Raw genomic sequence first — 18,408 nt, forward strand, 5'->3', positions numbered from 1 at the left:
CCTTGTTCTTTGAACAATTCACCTACAAGAAGATAGATTTGTGTGGCACATGCGTAAATAGGACTTCAACATGTGATCTGATCACATATATATAATGTACCTGATACTTCGGATTAGACCAGTGTTTAACAAGGCCCCTCCAGTCTTCATCCGATATATTTTCCACTGGAGATGTTTAGGAAAGTTCACTGAGGGAGTCCTGGATTAGGGGGTGTTTGGGTAGCCGGACTATACCTTCAGCCGGACTCCTGGACTATGAAGATACAAGATTGAAGACTTCGTCCCGTGTCCGGATGGGACTTTCCTTGGCGTGGAAGGCAAGCTTGGCGATGCGGATATTCCAGATCTCCTACCATTGTAACCGACTCTGTGTAACCCTAACCCTATCCGGTGTCTATATAAACCGGAGGGTTGTAGTCCGTAGGCAATCAACTCCATACACAACAATCATACCATAGGCTAGCTTCTAGGGTTTAGTCTCCTTGATCTCGTGGTAGATCTACTCTTGTACTACCCATATCATCAATATTAATCAAGCAGGAGTAGGGTATTACCTCCATCGAGAGGGCCCGAACCTGGGTAAAACAAAGTGTTCCCTGCCTCCTGTTACCATCCGGCCTAGACACACAGTTCGGGACCCCCTACCCGAGATCCGCCGGTTTTGACACCGACATTGGTGCTTTCATTGAGAGTTCCTCTGTGTCATCGCCTTTAGGCCCGATGGCTCCTTGGATCATCAATGACGATGCGGTCTAGGGTGAGATTTTTCTCCCCGGACAGATCTTCGTCTTTAGCGGCTTCGCACTACGGGCCAATTCACTTGGCCACCTGGAGCAGATCGAAAGCTACACCCCTGGCCATCAAGTTAGGTTTGGAAGCCTAAACTACACGGCTGACATCCGCGGGGACTTGATCTTTGACGGATTCGAGCCACAGCCAAGCACGCCGCACTGTCTCGATGGGCATGATATAGCTCTTCCACCGAACAGCGCCTTGGAGGCCGCACATGCATCGGTTCCGACCATTGATTCGGAGCCTACTGCACCGATCGAGGATCAGCGGTTAGACGCTGCCTCAGGGGCTGCGATCTCAGAGGCGATTGAGCCGAACTCCAGCCCCGCACTCCGCATGGCCCGTGACTCCGAGGATCCGGATTCCTCTCCGACCTCCGAGCCCCCCGCGCCCCCGCCGATCGAATCCGATTGGGCGCCGATCATGGAGTTCACCGCCGCGGACATCTTTGAGCACTCGCCCTTCGGCGACATCCTGAATTCTCTAAAGTCTCTCTCTTTATCAGGAGAGCCCTGGCCGGACTATGGTCAGCAAGGTTGGGATACAGACGACGAAAAAACTCAAAGCCCACCCACCACCCACTTTGTAGCCACTATCGACGATCTAACCGACATGCTTGACTTCAGCTCCGAAGACATCGACGGCATGGACGACAATGTAGGAGACGAACAGGAACCAGCACCTGTAGGGCGCTGGAAGGCCACCTCATCATATGACATATATATGGTGGATACTCCAAAAGATGGAGATGGCGATGGAACAATGGGGGATGACGCCCCCAAGAAACAGCAAAAGCGCCAGCGTCAGCGGCGCCGCTCTAAAGCCCGCCACATCAAAAATGGTGATTCCGGCACGGGAGATAATACTACCCCGGATAGCGCCGAAGAACACCCACCGCAGCAAAATTCAGCACAGGAAGATGGAGAAACCAGCCCTCATGAAAGAGTGGCAGACCGAGAGGTCGAGGATGATAACTATACACCTCCCTCCGAAGACGAGGCTAGCCTCGATGACGACGAATTCGTCATACCATCAGACCCCGCCAATCAAGAGCGTTTTAAACGCAGGCTTTTAGCTACGGCAAGCAACCTCAAGAAAAAGCAGCAACAGCTTAGAGCTGCCCAAGAATTGCTAGCTGACAGATGGACTGAAGACCTTGCGGCCGAAGAGTACGAACTCGAACGCCCCTCCAAGAGTTACCCGAAGCGCAGGCCGCTACCCCGATCAGAGGAGGAAGCACCTACATCACCAGCGCATGACATGGCAGACCGGCCACCTCGCGGCCGTGACAGAGAGGCCTGTCGGCCCTCCACCCAAGCCATGCCCCGACGCCGCTCAACTAAGGCACGGGAAAATGCGCCCGACCTGCGAGACATACTGGAGGATAAGGCAAGACAAACAAGATCGATCTACGGACCGCGCAGGCGCCCTACGACATGTGACAATGATATTCACTCCGGATACAACAAATCCGGCCGGGCCGAACACAACGCTTCCGAGCTACGTTGTGATATAGCCCAGTACAGAGGCGCCACACACCCGCTATGCTTCATGAATGAGGTAATGGATCATAAAATCCCAGCGGGTTTCAAACCCGTAAACATCGAATCATACGATGGCACAACAGACCCGGCGGTATGGATCGAGGATTATCTCCTTCACATCCACATGGCACGCGGCAATGATCTACACGCCATCAAATACCTCCCGCTCAAACTTAAAGGACCAGCCCGACATTGGCTCAATAGCCTGCCAGCAGACTCAATCGGTTCTTGGGAGGACCTGGAAGCCGCATTCCTCGACAACTTCCAGGGCACTTACGTGCGACCGCCGGATGCCGATGACTTAAGCCACATAATTCAGCAGCCAGAAGAATCGGCCAGACAATTCTGGACACGGTTCCTAACAAAGAAAAACCAGATAGTCGACTGTCCGGACACAGAGGCCCTAGCAGCCTTCAAACATAACATCCGCGACGAGTGGCTTGCCCGGCACCTGGGACAGGAAAAGCCGAAATCCATGGCAGCCCTCACGACACTCATGACCCGCTTTTGCACGGGAGAAGACGGCTGGCTAGCTTGCAGTAACAACTTATCGAAGAACCCTGGTAATTTGGATACCAAGGACAAAAGTGGCAGGACACGTCGGAATAAGCAAAAGCGCCGCATTAACAGCGACAGCAATGAAGACACGGCAGTCAATGCCGGATTCAAAGGCTATAAATCTGGTCAGCGGAAAAAGCCATTCAAAAAGAATACTCAGGGCCTGTCCAGTTTGGACCGAATACTCGATCGCTTGTGCCAGATACATGGCACCCCCGAAAGGCCAGCCAATCACACTAACATGGATTGTTGGGTGTTCAAGCAGGCAGGCAAGTTAAGGGCCGAAAACAGAGACAAGGGGCTGCACAACGATGACGAGGAGCCCAAGCCGCTGAACAACAATGGACAGAAGGGCTTTCCCCCACAAGTGCGGACGGTGAACATGATATACGCAACCCACATTCCCAAGAGGGAGCGGAAGCGTGCGCTACGGGACGTATACGCGATGGAGCCAGTCGCCCCAAAGTTCAACCCATGGTCCTCCTGCCCGATCACTTTTGATCGAAGGGACCATCCCACTAGCATCCGTCATGGCGGCTTCGCCGCATTGGTTCTCGACCCAATCATCGACGGATTTCATCTCACAAGAGTCCTCATGGATGGCGGCAGTAGCCTGAACCTGCTTTATCAGGATACAGTGCGGAAAATGGGCATAGATCCCTCAAGGATTAAACCCACAAGAACGACGTTTAAAGGCGTTATACCAGGTGTAGAAGCCAACTGTACAGGCTCAGTAACACTTGACGTGGTCTTCGAATCCCCGGACAATTTCCGAAGCGAAGAGTTAATCTTCGATATAGTCCCGTTTCGCAGTGGCTATCACGCCCTGCTTGGGCGAACCGCATTCGCAAAGTTCAATGCAGTGCCGCACTATGCATATCTCAAGCTCAAGATGCCGGGCCCTCGAGGAGTAATTACGGTCAACAGAAACACCGAACGCTCCCTCTGTACGGAGGAGCATACGGCGGCTCTCGCAGCAGAGGTACAAGGTAGCCTTCTCAGGTAATTCTCCAGTCCGGCCATTAAAAAGCCAGACACTGCCAAGCGCGCCCGGAGTAATCCACAGCAGGACCGCCTGGCACGCTCTGAGCAAGTGTAGCAATGCGGCCCCAACCCCAGCTTTCGCAACATAGCAAAACCAGTACCTCGCGTATATAACTACGCCCTGGAAATACCATGGGCATAGGGGAAGGGGCACAATAACGGCACGCCCAAAATACGGCTTAAAACGTACTAGGGGCTGCCGGATTCTTTTTTTCATTTTTTCTTACTTTCAGGACTCCATACTTCGGACGACCTGTTCGGCAATTCGACTGCCGCACAAACGATGCAAGATCCAGGGAGGCAGACAAGCCATGCCGTATTATGGAACTCCCAGGTGGTCTCTGTTCCGAGTGGTATACCTGTTTTAAATTCAATTCCGCGGCCTGCCCCTGGTCAGGACATACTGAATAGTCCAATATCTTTTGCTTACCGCACTATTTGTATCGTTCGGCTTTGATAAATAGCCTCTCCATAAACAATGCATAGCTTTTTGTCTATTTTTTGCATTACTCCCTTTTATATATGTTCATTAATGACATGTTGCACCCGTACACTATGGTACGGCAAATACGCCAGGGGCTTCAGTACCCTTTAATATGGTGTGAGAAGTCCGTACAATTTCACAAGTGCGGCACCCCGAACTTATAGCACTATATGCATCGGCTCCGAATCATGATTTGGGTCAATAGTTGGGTTTGCCGGCTCCTATGTTTTGGTGCCTTACGTTCCGCTATATCGGCTAAGGTAGCACTAGGAGAACCACTGCGATTGTGCCCCGGTTGAGCTGGGTTAAGCACCTCAGTGGAGAAAGCTAAAACTGACTCTCATGATGAGGCGAGAGACCGGTCGCTGTTCGAGAGGTTTTTCGAGTCCCTAAAGACTTATGGCGCTTCGAGCGAGGAGCTGGATAACCCCAGCCAAGGCGTGGATAGCGCCCTGAACTCGGTCTTCCAAACTAGGGGCTTCGCCAAAATTTAAAATTATAAAGTTCTATGGCTAAGTGAGAGTGTTCAAGCATTATAGTCCGATTGCCTGGTTCGTCGTGCTGAGCGCCTCCCTCGAAGGACCCAAACATGGGAAAAAGAGCGCACATGTTTATCACCGAACACCCCAGCACTAGTGGCATGGGGGCAGAAGCCGATGACTGGCCATCTCTCAATTTTTGATAAACGGCCGCACAAAAAAATAATATTTTAAATTCAACAAGCATTGCTTAGCGCATATGAACAAGTTTTCAGCGCACAGGATAAACACGAGCGAGTTCAGTCAAAAATTACATCCTTGGTGCATTCATCCGCCACAAGGCGGGCACCTGCAAGAACATCCTTGTAATAGTTCTCGGCCTTGCGATGCTCCTTCCCCGGCGGCGGCCCGTCCCTCACAAGCTTCTCACCGTCCAGCTTACCCCAGTGCACCTTTGCACGGGCAAGGGCCCTACGGGCTCCTTCGATGCAGACGGACCGCTTGATGACCTCGAGCCTTGGACAGGCTTCCACCAGCCGCTGCACCAGCCCGAAGTAGCTCCCAGGTAGGGCCTCTCCGGGCCACAACCGAACTATGACGCCCTTCATGGCCTGTTCGGCCGCCTTGTGGAGTTCGACCAGCTGTTTCAGCTGGTCGCTCAAGGGCACAGGGTGTCCGGCCTCAGCATACTGAGACCAGAACACCTTCTCCGTCGAGCTGCCCTCTTCATCTCGGTAGAATGCGGCGGTGTTGGATACGCTGCGGGGAAGATCTGCAAATGCCCCTGGAGAGCTCCGGATTCGGGTAAGTAACAAGTAGTTTACTTTTATATTTCTGCTTTGCATGAAGAATGCCTTACCCGCTGCTATCTTTTTCATCTCCTCCAACTCTTGGAGGGCCTTTTGGGCTTCGGCCTTGGCAGACTTGGCAGTCTCAAGGGCCGCCGCGAGCTCAGACGCTTGGGTCTTTGACTCAAGCTCCAAACCCTCATGTTTTTTCATGAGAGCCTGAATCTCTTGCTGCACCTCGCCGACCTGAGCTCCAAGTTTCTCTCGCTCGGTGCGCTCCACGGCCGTTTTCTTTTCGGCCTCGGATAGTGCCTGCTTGAGGGTTGCCACCTCAGTCGTGGCCCCTACAATAAGCAGTACAACCCTGTTATTTTTTGCAATCACGCATCTCTATAGGCACTTTTTTCTGTAAGGTATCTCCTACCTTCTTTCTCATCGAGCTGCCGCTTGGCAAGGCCGAGCTCTTGCTCGGTCCGCTTGAGTCCCTGTTTCAGGGCACCCACCTCCGCAGTCAGTGCAGCGGTGGCTAGCAACGAAGCCTGCATACACATATTGACTCTTTTTGTTAGACTCCTGCGAAATTTAATAGATCCTCTATTCGGCTTTTCTTTCCGAGCGCCAAACAGAGCATCAGGAGCTACTGTCTATGCGGTTATATTTTTACATTTTTTACTTACCTCGAAGCCTGTTAGGAGGCTAGCGCAAGCTTCAGTCAGTTCGCTCTTGGCGGACTGAACCTTCTGGATCACTGTACTCATAATAGTACGGTGCTCCTCGTCGATGGAGGCGCCGTCAAGCACCTCCAACAGATTGTCCGGCACCTCCGGTTGGACGGAGGCCGCCGGCTCAGAAGGCTTGCTCCTCTTAGAAGGAGTTTGCCTACCGCAGTCTGGAACTGTTGAAGATTCCGGTGCAGTGTCCGGCATAAAGCCGGACTTGGAGCCCTGGGGGGTCTTGTCCCCTTTACTCTTGGAGTTCGGGAGGTCGCCTTGCGGCTCCTCCAGGACCACCTCCTCCTGCCCCGGAGCTCGTTGCGACGCCACTTTGGCGTCATCCGCAGTGCGGGGGGAGACAGCAGGCGGAACTGAGTTCACGTCCGATGAATCCAGGGAGCCGCTCGACGACTCGTTGAGTTCGGCCCGGGGCGGGCTGCATGATTATATTCGACATTAGGGAAAGCTGTGCAACAAAAGGAATATCATGAGTTACTCTGGTATCCGAACACTTACGATTTCACTGGACGCCTGGCCCTGTCCGGCCACTCCTCTTCGTCCTCGTCGGCGTCGGGGGCGTAGTCCGGCGGAGGGGTTTTCCTCTTCTTGGACCCTTCGGCCCCCCTACTGGGGCGGCCTTCCTCTTCTTTCCTCCCCCCGCTGGAGGGGGAGAGGTTTCTTCTTCCTCCTCCTCGTGTCCACGGGAGGAGTGCGTCTCGGACTCATCGGACGATGGATCCGGCATGACCATGTGCCGGGAACTCTTTCGAGTCCCCGTGGCCTTCTTCTTCTTGGCCTTCTTCTCCGGCACCACATACGGCGCCAGAACCAGCAGCTTCACTAGTAGAGCTGGGGCTGGGTCTTCGGGCAGTGGAGCCGGACTGTTAATCGGTCCGGATATCGCCCGCCAAGCCTGTCAAAGGTAAGGGAGTTTAGGTCCCACATAGAGTCAAACTATAAAAAAAACTTAACATCCTGTAAAAGGTGAAAATGGCTTACCTCGCTAGCGTGACACTGCGAGCTGTATCCGCGGTCCTCGGAAGCGGATTTGGGAGCCTCGGCGCCTTTGGTTAGCACCTTCCAGATGTCTTCATACGTCGTGTCGAAGAGCCTGTTAAGGGTTTGGTGCTGCGCCGGGTCGAACTCCCACAGATTAAAGTCCCGTTGTTGACACGGGAGGATCCGGCGAATGAGCATAACCTGGACTACATTGAAGAGCCTGATCGGCTTGCTCACCAGGGACTGGTTGCATGTCTGCAGTCCGGTCAGCTCTTTTTCGTCGCCCCACGACAGGCCCGTCTCTTTCTAGGACATAAGCCGTGTGGGGGGTCCGGATCGGAACTCGGGGGTTGCGATCCATTTCGGATCGCACGGCTCGGTGATGTAAAACCACCACGATTGCCACCCCTTCAGGGTCTCCATGAAGGAGCCCTCGAGCCATAGGACGTTGGCCATTTTGCCCGCCATGGCGCCTCCGCACTCTGCCTGGCTGCCGCGCACCACCTTGGGCTTGACATTGAAGGTCTTGAGCCAGAGGACGAAATGAGGGCGGACGCGGAGGAAAGCCTCGCACACGATGATAAACGCCGAGATGTTGAGGATGAAGTTTGGGGCCAGATCGTGGAAATCCAGGCCGTAGTAGAACATGAGCCCCCGGACAAATAGGTGGAGTGGAAAACCCAGTCCGCGGAGGAAGTGGGGAAGGAATACTACCCTCTCATGGGGCCTTGGGGTGTGGAGAAGCTGCCCCTCCTCGGGAAGCCGGTGCGCGATGTCTTTGGACAAGTATCCGGCCTTCCTTAGCCTTTTGACATGGCCCTCCGTGACGGAGGAGACTATCCACTTGCCTCCCGCTCTGGACATTGCTGGAGAAGGTTGAGGTGGGAAGTACGGGCTTGGGCGCTGGAGCTCGAGTGCGCAGGAGATGGATAGGCAAAGGAGGAAGAAGGCATAGGTAAAAAGGTGGATCCTTATCCCCTTATATGGGCGGATGCGGTTACGCGTCCCCACCAGCCTAGTAAAACTCGCTTGCCTCCCGAGTGCCGTGATAAATGGCGCGGTTAGGGTTACCCACGTCCGTATTGATGAGAATCCCGTAAGGGGGGTACATGATCTCTGCTTTAACAAGGCGTGCCCAGGAAACCGCCTCGCAAAACATGCTGAGGGGGACAAGTAAAAACAATTCGAGTAAAGGACTTGGCTGTAGTGTGATGGCGCACTGCAGAATACGCCAGCAGATTTGATTTGTGTTAATGTTATTCTCTCTATGGCGATATGTGGAAGCTTATTTTGCAGAAACGGACACTACTCTTGGTGTTTACAATCTTCTATGGAGAACTTGGAGGAGGAACCCACCTTGCAATGCCGAAGACAATTCGCGTGCCGGACTCGCCGTCATTGAAGCCTGGTTCAGGGGCTACTGAGGGAGTCCTGGATTAGGGGGTGTTCGGGTAGCCGGACTATACCTTCAGCCGGACTCCTGGACTATGAAGATACAAGATTGAAGACTTCGTCCCGTGTCCGGATGGGACTTTCCTTGGCGTGGAAGGCATGCTTGGCGATGCGGATATTCCAGATCTCCTACCATTGTAACCGACTCTGTGTAACCCTAACCCTATCCGGTGTCTATATAAACCGGAGGGTTGTAGTCCGTAGGCAATCAACTCCATACACAACAATCATACCATAGGCTAGCTTCTAGGGTTTAGCCTCCTTGATCTCGTGGTAGATCTACTCTTGTACTACCCATATCATCAATATTAATCAAGCAGGAGTAGGGTATTACCTCCATCGAGAGGGCCCGAACCTGGGTAAAACAAAGTGTTCCCTGCCTCCTGTTACCATCCGGCCTAGACGCACAGTTCGGGACCCCCTACCCGAGATCCGCCGGTTTTGACACCGACATTCACTGTTAGCCTTGCCTTCAAAGTGAGTTTTCCTCAAGTTATACTGATACTGTCGCAAAGCAGACTTGAAAACATGGGTGCAAGCTTGTCTCGTTGCATCATCTTGGCTATCCAACTTGAACCTCATCTGTTGAAAATTATGGGAGTCTCATTATCAGCAACCTAGAAAGTATGCGACAGAGCAAGACGATATTACTAGTTTCCACACATAACCATACTTACAGATAAATGGTCGAGGAAGGTGTTGAACTGGGTTTCGTCTTTGTCATTCCTGTACTGAATCCATGTTGGGAGGATATGTACATGACACCTAACGGCAACCGCTACCTCTGATACTAACTTGGCTGACTCTGTAGCATCACGTGGCCTTTTTAAACCTGCCTCAAAATGGATCTCCATTCTTCCTCCTCTAGATTTAGTTAACCTATCGAGCATTATTCTTCCTCCTCTTGTGCTAGTCCAACAACGAACATAGGAAGTGTTAGTGTACATCAAACTGTGAGACTACGTATAAAGAAGCATGCAACTGTAACTTGACTCCAGCAACTACCTTCTTGCTGTTGAAGCTCACAAGGTTCATCTGATATTGCCAACTCGTCTTGTGTCAAGAGTGCTTGGGAAGTAGTGTCAGGTGGCAAGGAATCTTGGGAACGTGTTGCTAGCTCAGTTGACGCATGAGTAAGTCATGCAGCTGGTAGTACTATGGTAGGTGTTGCAAGAACTAGGGCTGTCTCTGCTTGTTTGGTGGCAGCTATTTGTTTATATTTGGCTTTTTTTGCAACTCGTGTAGCATGGGATGCCGTGTTTGTAGAATTTTTCGCTGGACTTTGACCTTCTATTGCACCATCTGTACCAGCAGAATCTGCAGGATTCATCCGCTTCTCATTCCCTGCCATTATGTGTTTCTTCCTATTTCTCCGTGCCATGTTAAGTCAAGCTGACAAGAAAAATGAATAACAATTTAGTTCTTCAGAACAAATTGATGCGTGATGCAGACGAACTGAACTTTGATGTTAGACAACCACATGATAGGAGGATGTAATATGTATGAAAAACAGGACGGAAGAGATAACCAGAACTATGATGTGTAAACTAAGAAGACATTTCACCAAATTAGAAGCAATGCAATGGAAGGTAGACACCATATGAAAGATGCTACAAATATCGCTCTGCCAAGTTAACAATGTCTCATCATAAATGGTGTTTAAACAAATGTGAAGCAGTACAAGAAATAAATCATATGCAAGATGCAAACAACATCACACTACCATGTTAGAGGTCTCTCGTCATTAGTGCCATTGCATATTCACAACATTGCATATTCACAACATTGCATATTCACCGCTTAGGCCTTGTACAATGGTAGGTGCTTAGGAAGGTACTTAGAAAAATAAACCGGATTTTTCCGAAGCACCAGTGCTTATTTCTACATGAGAGACGCTTAGTTAAGCGTCTATCCTGTACAAATAGGCACTGGTGCTTAAGGAAAGCCTGGTTTATTTCTCTAAGCACCTCCCCTAAGCACCAACCATTGTACAAGGCCATGATGTGTAAACTAAGAAGAAGGCATTTCAACAAATTAAAAGCAATGAAAGCTAGACACCATATGAAAGATGCAACGAATATCACTCTACCAAGTTAAAACTGTCGCGTCATAAGTGCCATTTCAACAAATTAGTAGTACAAGCTAGAAAAGGATGTGAGATGTAACCTATATCACACTCCGAAGTCAAACGTGTCTTATGATAAGTGATTGTTGCAGGTTACACAGTAGTAGTAATTTGATGTAAGAACATGGTGTGATAGACAAATATTGTATGTTCTAGAAACAGGAACACGTGTCTTATTCAAGTATAATGCGTAAAGTAAGCAGATGGAATTCAACAAAATTAGAAGCAATACAAGCTAGACATCACACATAACATGCAACCACATATAATAGTGCCAAGTTAGAGGGAGCACCGGTGATGTTGCACTAGGGGAGACGTGCTCATCATAAACATAGCTTTATTGAGTGTCTATGCATGTGTTGTCTTGGAAATCATCTTGGGGGTGTGGAGGAGTAGAAACTGTAGAGGCCCTCTGTTCGGAAGGAGCACCTTTATCCGTTGCCTTGCTAACTTCCTTCCGCTTTATTGATTTTGAATTGTCAAGTAAAATCGACAAGAAAAAGCAATAAAATTCTCTCTTCAGAACTCATTCATGCATGATACTAACAATCACTACTTTGATGTAAGGCAAACACATGATACTAGGATGGAATATGTACAAAAAACAGGACGACATGGCATGTTCACAACTGTTTGTGTAAACTAAGCAGAAACCATTCCAGCAAACAAGAAGCAATGCAAGCTAGACACCACATGAAAGATGCAACCAATATGACTCTGCCAAGTTAAAAGCGTCCCATCATAAATGGAATTTCAACAAATTAGAAGCAGCGCATGCTATAAATCATATGAAAGATGCAACTAATATCGCACTGCATATACTAAAGGTGTCTCGTCATGTTGATTGATGCGGGATACAAAAAAACAATAGTTTTATGTAAGGACATTCTTAATAGACAGATGTACTATGTACTAAATACAGGAAGGCATGTCACATTAATAGGTATAATGTATAAGCTAAGCAGACTAGCACATGCAGTTTAACCAGATTGGAAGAATTACAATCTAGACACCATATGCAACATGCAACCACATATCATGCTGCCAAGTTAGACCAAGCACCTGCGATGCTAGTGTAGGGGAAATGCTGTAATCAACTACAGAGCTAAATTCACTATCTTCATCTAGCATTTCTGTTTCTTGAGAATCATGTCGGGAGGCTGACACTGCATTCTTTAAATGAGGAGTAGTCCCCTTGCCTACCTGCCTTGTCATAAGTGATTGATGAGGGATACACAAGAACATTAGTTTGATTTAAGAACATGATTAATACACAGATGTACTAGTATGTACCAAAAACAGAAAGGCATGTCATATTCAAAGGTATAATGTGTAAGCTAAGCAGATGCAATTTAACCAAATTGGAAGCAATACAAGCTAGACATTCGGCTAGAGTGGTGAGCATGATCATCTAGGACCTGAGAGCCTGGTGGGAGGCAGGCTGCTTCGCCACCATCGCGGCTTTTTAGTTGGCTTCCAGGTGACGCCTTTCTTTGCTGGGCTTGTCACTGGCTCGGCCAGTGCCCTGACTAGCTATTTGTCTTCTGGTGCTCACAGGATGGTGGTTCATGTAAAAATATATCTTTCCTTATCTTACCGACTTCGGCCTTTCGAATACAAGCTAGACACCATATGGAACATGCAACCACATATGACACCGCGAAGTTAAAGCAAGCACCTGGGATGGTGGTTCATTGCGAGCGAGGTCATCAACTCCAGAGCTACGTTTACCGTTTCCATCTGCTGACACTGCACCCTTTATAGCGCTGTAACGTGTCTTGCCTAACCGCATACTAAGCTAGAGCAAATTCTCTCTTTTCTTTTTGGATTCTCTCATGGCAGCAGAGTCTGAAACACCCTTGCATAAAAACACAATAGTGAGAGTAAGGGTGAAGTGTGTGCAGAACTAGTGCACTGTAAAAGTAGCAGATAGCAGGTGGCTGAAAAATAAATGACAGGAGACATATGATAGCTCTACAACATTGCATGACAAACAAAATTAGATTCTACTCCGTTTGATTTTGTAATATATGAGCACAGGAAATGCAGGTACTCCTCCAGCACACCACCACATGTGGTCATGTCTAAGATAACAGTCGACTGAAAATAAATAGGTCAGTCGATTTTTTTAATGAACCGTCCGATCTATAAGGAACGGGCAGATGGCCTTCGTCTACCTCCCGCCAGCCACTGTTGACGATCTTTCTCGAACCGCCAGTGACCACCGGCCCAGACCCCTGCCTCTGCCGCCCCACCCTCCCATCGACCTCACACCACCGCCGTGCTTGGCAGCGCCCCCAGGCCATCCCTTTAATCCCGGCCGACCTCCAGATCGGGTGCCAGTAGCTCTAGGCCGCACACGCCCCTAAGATAAACACCAAGGCGCTGCTTCCCCGGCGTAATAGGCATACTAGCGCCTGTTACGCCGGGGAATGCTTGTGTTAATTGGGAATCAACTGTCCAGAAATTGAAATTCAGGGGGGCGACGGACCTCTAGCTAAGGTGAAATAGTATATGAGGAGAAACCCTGTGCATCACGAGTTACTAGGAACATCTAGTATCAAGAAGAAGCGGTCAACTGGTGTCTTCTGTGGGATGAATACCGTGCAAGCAGAGATGTAAGATTTGCACGAATAAGGGAAGAGGAGTACGTTTTTCGGTTGCCGGGGTGGTCACCTCCACATGTCGCGCCGATCTTCTTCTTTTTATTGGGGAAACCGATGTTCTGGAGGGTGCAGGCTTGGACGAACCCATGGCCAAATTGTTGACTGTGTTGCCGTGGCTGTATGTTGGCGGAGGGGAAGCAGATTCAAGGCGGCGAAGGACGGCGTAGCAGGAACAGCTCCGGTGCGATGGAGGGTGGCGAAGTTGGAGCAGCAGTGGTGAGGCGCAGGACGGCGTGGTTGAACTGGCTCGGGTATGGACGGCTCGGCCTCGGCTTCAACTACTAGCCATGGAGGGTGTTGCGGTTGAGGTTGCGGTGGACGACGACGTCGGGGTATCGGCTCCGGCGTGATGGAGGAGGGTGGCGGTTGATGGGTGGGATGGGGTGGCGGACGGAGGATGCTGGGGTTTCGCGGCTGGTGGAGAGGTAGTTTTGGCGCCCACGGAGTAATAATGGGGAATCTGACGGGTGGGAGGGAACCATGTTTCGGTCTGGGACACGCTTGTTTTTTGCTTTTTTGAACAGAAGATGGGACGCGCTTGTTTGAAATTTGGGGAAAGTACAAACTTTGCCCCCTCTTAAATTTCGGAACTACTGCGGGTCGGGGGTAGGATGGTAATTCCAGGTGTCCCAAATAGTGGGCGGGAGCAATTTCGGCCGCGCGCATGTGTGCTTAGGCAGCCATTGTGTATGAATGTTTTTCGGATGCGGTTGCGTGGCGTCTAGATGAAGCTACAAACCTACCCCGGTTTAGACCTTTGTACGTTGGGCCGGTAGGTTTCACGAGTCGGAGTTATTAGAAAAGTAATTTCCTTGTACTACCAAACATTGGTCTCACGCGGTTTCGGGCGAGTAGAGGCTCTTTTGGCGCTTCGTTCGAAATTTTGAAACACAAGCATTCACGTTTAGAGTACTCTTGAACTATTAGGATTGGCCTAAATAGACAACGTTATATTTGGCGCTTCGTTTGAAATTTTGACACTTGAAAATCCTATAACTACGATTATTTTGGAATGGAGGAGCTAAATTTGAATCTATTTTGTACACGACTACATATGCTATTATGTACAAAATCAGAGCAAAGATTGGTGCCCCCATAATTTAGGCATGGTTTACAAATGCCATGATATCAAATTCAAATAATTGAATGGACTTCATGTTGAATTCGATTTTTTAAACCACCTTAAGTTGAATTCAAATGTATGCTAGTTCATAGGTAGCTATTTATAATGTCCATTGTGTAACTTTCGTGTGTATAATGTGCTTTACACACACAACATGAACTATACTCACGTTTATATTCGATTGCTAAAGCGATGCATTGTCTGGACTTCAAAATACTAACTATGTGGATCAATTGTGTCGAATAATAACATAGACATGCTCAAATTCGATAGAATCTAGATGTCTGATGGATCAATGACCGCTCCTTACGCGAATTGCAAATATCATGATCCCATCCTAATATTTGGATACAATTTATATCTTTAATCAATGTGTAGAGCAGTCTTTTACGTGTAGTTTCACTCTCCATCGGTGGTCTCTCACACATGCTCACACACTCTCTCCCGAGGTGTCTTTCTCGCACACATGCTCTAGATATAACCCTCCCTCCCTCTCGTAACCATTTACAACTGTTTTCACTAACCTTTATCACAAGCACTCTTCCTCTCGCAAACATACACACGCACAATCCTCATCGACCCTTTCTATATACATGGACCTGCCTACGTGTCTCATGTACGCACATTATCTTTACGCCTGTCTCTCACGCATTGTCTCACACCTCTCTTCCTAATCGACGAGTATGATTCTAGCAGAGCATTCTGTAGGATGCCCCTTAAAGTTAGGTTGGATGAATAGTAATATCAGAGATAAAGGGGTTACCTTAGTCCGAGAACCTAGGGTTACAAATCCTAGCCGGCTTTGTCAGTGGACACAGAGTCCTTCACAATTCTGCTATCTTTGTCTTGTACGACTAGTCATCCATGGGTCTTCCTAAATGCGTCACGGGCCGACCAATGTGGCGCAGGACGGAACCGAACGAAGGGCCTCACCTCGACCCACCGGACCTCACGCGGTGACACACCCTCTGCCCCCACGTCTCATTATCTTCTCACACCCACACATACCAACACAAACACCACACACACAGAAAATTTCTCCTGGTGCCTCTATTCCCTCCCCCCTTGCATATACACACTCAAGGGAATGGAATCTCTTGTCGTGACGTCATATTCGTCTCTCTCTCTAGACCACTCTCATTTCTCGTGCTATCTCTCCCACGCCCCCCGTCGGCCCCTCTATCCATGCCTCTCTCGAATACGTAATACACACACATACCTCTCTAGGCCCCGCCAAATGCATCAACTACACATTCACACATGTTACATCACGTACCCCATTGATCTAAAAAGCCCTCTCTTCACGTTTATTTCGCATACAACATTCCTTTTGAATAAAGTGTGGCCAAAAAATTATTTTAGAGTTTCTACATATATACAACATTACAAAGTTATATGGAGGAGTACGAACGCTAATTTGCATTGCATGGTGCCCACAATGATATTTATTCCGCACTGTGAATTTGTATATTTTTATACTATATACAAAGTTAGTCATAATAAAGAGAAACGAAGAGCATCTCTCTCTCCATCGCATACCCCCCCTGTACGCCCCTTTCACGTATGCACACAAAACTATCTCCAGGTCCTCTAAAAGTAAGCCCCCAGAAAATTCACGCATGTTTCATCTTTCTCTCGCGATATATGCAATGACGATCATTGTATTTGAAGCGAAAGCACGATACGTACATTGGACTTCAGAATCCACTCATTACGGTCACCATTTACGTTTAGTGGTTATTATACAGTCACGGGCTCACCGTACAACTCTGTATTTGCTCATGACATGACTAGTTGACCAGTTAAACGCTCCACGTGGCACCTCTAGTGTTGCATCACATTATCTCACTACCATCGTGCCCACCTGTCGACTTGTATCTACTCTACATCTACACTCTTATAAATACATAAATACACTCTTATAAAAAACATAGTTGGTGATGATGGTGTGCCTGCCATCCTGCAATATAGGCCGTCCGATTTATATCTGACGGATAGGAAAGAAACTATGGCAATTTTCAAAAAGGTACCCACACACCTCTCCACATTTGCAAATAAGGCCTTCCCTCGTTCATCCTTTTCTCTCACAAGATAAACAAGTCATACAAATGCATCTTGATGTTACGTGCAACGCACGGGCATCTTGCTAGTAAGAATGAAAACAAACGACAAAAAAATATTTGGACGGTGGTTCGAAGTCATGACCGCGGGCACAGCGGACAAGGTGGCCTTGTATTGGTATGCTGAGCCGTCTGTTTTAACACACAGGAGCTGGTGTGGTGATTATACACACACGCACGCATGCACACGAACTGCATCCACGCAACACTCACACAAACACATGCACCCACGCACGCACGCAACACTCACACGTACACACGCAGCCACGCACGCACGCAACACTCACACGCACGCAGCAACACCACACGCACGCATGCATGCACACACCAGTAACACCCACACGACCAACACCACACTCTCACGCTCAAGTTCCTCAACCTACACGTGCATGCGCACACATCAGGCCCTGACAGACACACAACCAGGTGATTCCCGCGCACGGGTTGGAGCCTTGTCGTGCCTGCGTAAATTTGTGTTTATCTGACCTTTGCCCTATGCGAACTGACAGGTGGACCCACAAGGAACGTGGTCAATTTAACTAGTCAACATGGCGCCACGCAGACTATTTGGCCGGTCAACAGAGTGCAAATCCGGATGCTGAACTGTGAGCAAGTGACCGTATAATCACCGCAAAACGTATATAGTGACCGTAATCAGCTTATCTGAAGTTCGGTGACCGTATTACGCTTTTCTCTCTGTAGGCCTCCAAAACTACATCTCTACACGTTCTCGCATGTACATCTAACAACTATGCAATACAGCACTACTTACTACACTCTAACACAATAAATCATATGTGTTTTTAGTTTTACTAGATATCATATTGTTACTTATAATTATTCAGTTTGCATACATTAAAATTGCCTTTGAAATGTATGGCCAGTATCATCTACCGCGCGGGAAAAATCCCGCCCTTTCCTGTTTAATCGGGTTTGTATCGATGGATCGTGCGAAACACAAAACTATAGTACTATACAGGTACAAGTGACAGTTCACTGGGCCGTCGTGTCGTCTACTCCTCCGTCGTAAGAGTGGAGCGCTCGCTTTCATAAATTTTCTAGTCCCTTTCGCCGACATGTGGGACATCAAGCTACCGGGTCCACGTGCCATACCGGAATACAGTGCAGAGCAGCCGGGGTGAAGCACCCCAGTCATGGCGCCGGCGTAGTAATGAGCAATGAGGCGTCAAATCACAAAGCTGCACCTTTCCCGCAGTTAAGTTGGAGGGACAAAGCAACCATCATTTCACTCATTGCTGAATCCGCTTCTCCCTCATCTTCTTCAACTTAACCACGTGTTGCTTCTGCCGTTGTTCTGCCTCATGTGGGACGCGGATCGGCTTGGTAAAGCACTGACACGTGGGACCGCATGTTAGCAAACCGCCAGGACAACGTCCTCCGAAAATAAGAAGCCTAATCCTAGACTTACAAAGGGCTACGTAGCTGCTACGTATACTTTCCATCTAATCTATATATGCCCCCCTGATTTTCAGGTGGGGTGGGCCTAATCCTCTCCTTTAA

Source organism: Triticum aestivum, chromosome 3A (assembly GCF_018294505.1).
Source record: "Triticum aestivum cultivar Chinese Spring chromosome 3A, IWGSC CS RefSeq v2.1, whole genome shotgun sequence".
In the NCBI taxonomy this organism is placed as follows: Eukaryota; Viridiplantae; Streptophyta; class Magnoliopsida; order Poales; family Poaceae; genus Triticum; species Triticum aestivum.